Consider the following 1,820-nt stretch of genomic DNA (forward strand, 5'->3'; position numbering starts at 1 on the left):
GCCTCATGTCACGCTTTTGTTGCTAGAATTGAACAAAATACGTATTAATCCCTTGTATGCTCGAAGGCCTCATTGATCTTCTCCACTGTTTTTTATAAAAAAAAAAAAAAAAAAAAAAAAAAAAAAAAAAAAACATTGTTACAATGGCGTGTGGTTTTATCCAGTTTTGAGTTTTTCAAGATGTCCTCTATTATTTATTTTTTACATATATTATATTGTGAAAATCATTATTGAAGAATATGATTGAGATATGATGTTTATTTTGTATTAGAGTATTTATTTGAATCACCGCTAGAAAATAGACAATCACTAATCAGAATCACTAATGAAAAAAATCGGTCGATGATTTATGATGGATCAGGTATATATGGATACCAACAAACACAAATTTCATTGAATTTTCCGGTGTGGAAGATGGCAAATTACCAATAATCCTAGGAAAGTACATTTTAAGAAATGGTTAGAGGAAGACCAACATCGGCAGGAGCAATACCAAAGAAAGCTCAAGGCCGAACGAAAAGTGGGGGCAGACGTGGAGGCACGATAAATTGTGCAAGCTACCCAGTTAGCTCAGCATGTCCTCTTATCAAAGAAGTTAATTTACCACTTTTATGTAGCAATATCAAGACCCTCGGATCCCCTTCCTTCAGCTAGATTACAAGCATTTTCGGTTTTAAATTGCTATTAAAGTTGTTTTAATTTAAAGGAATTTTTCGGTTTTAAATTGCTATAATCTATATCCACATGCGAAAACTTATCAACATGGCTATCTTTTACAAGTAACTACAACTTGGATGAACCATTGGAGATGAGATTGATCTGCTTTAACAAAATGGACTTGAAAATACTGATGATCCTTAATTAAGTAATTGAGTTTTTATAAGGACATGTAAACGTACAAAATCCTATCCACAATGGAAGTTTTTATAAGAATCTTTTTGAAAAATCAAGATATAAATAACAATAACTTGTAAGATATTCCATGTCATAAGATTACGGTTTTCTTTCCTATGGTTTGAAAATTGTGATTTTATCCCTGTGGTTTATAATTTGTTGATGTTTTTATCCCTAAGTTAAAAATCCTCCATTAAATAAGGGGTATTTTAGTTTTTTAGTTTTTATCTTTTTTGGTTTATTAAATATACTTTTCTTATTTCTTCTTTTGGTATTTTAGTCTTTTTAATTTAATAAAATTATATATTTTTGACAAAAAAAAAATAATACGTAAAAAATTATTTGTTTTTGCTATTATTTATTATAAAATAATTAAATGTTTCTAATACAATTAGTTTTTTTTTCTTCATATTTTTTGGTTATTATAATTTTAATTTCTTATAAGAGTTCTTCTAAGATATTGTTTGGTAAACATAAGTTAACTTATTTTACATGTTTAAATGAACCTAATTTTAGCTTATTGAAAAGTTAGTTGGAATAGTCTTTTAGTAGATTTTTGTCATTTTTCCAATTATAACTATGATTAATATTAGTTTATTTATTATTATTAATTAAAACTAGTTTCAATTTATCAATTAATTTTAGAGTAAATTATGGTTTTCATTCTTATAGTTTGTTAATAATTTCTATTTCCGTCCCTGTTAAAAATGGTTAACAAAGTTAACACAATAAACTTGGTTAACATTTGAACTAGACTCTCTCTCACTATATTTATACTAGTTGTGTACCTGTGCAATGCGGCGGGAGCCATGAATTTTAACGATTTTGAAGTTTTATTGGTTTTATAAGATAAGATTTAATGATGATATAGGTTACACTTGATCTTTACATATTAATACAATTTGAATAAATAAGAGTTATGGTTC

This window comes from Cynara cardunculus (genome assembly GCF_001531365.2).
Source record: "Cynara cardunculus var. scolymus isolate 2C chromosome LG 12, CcrdV1, whole genome shotgun sequence".
Lineage (NCBI taxonomy): Eukaryota > Viridiplantae > Streptophyta > Magnoliopsida > Asterales > Asteraceae > Cynara > Cynara cardunculus.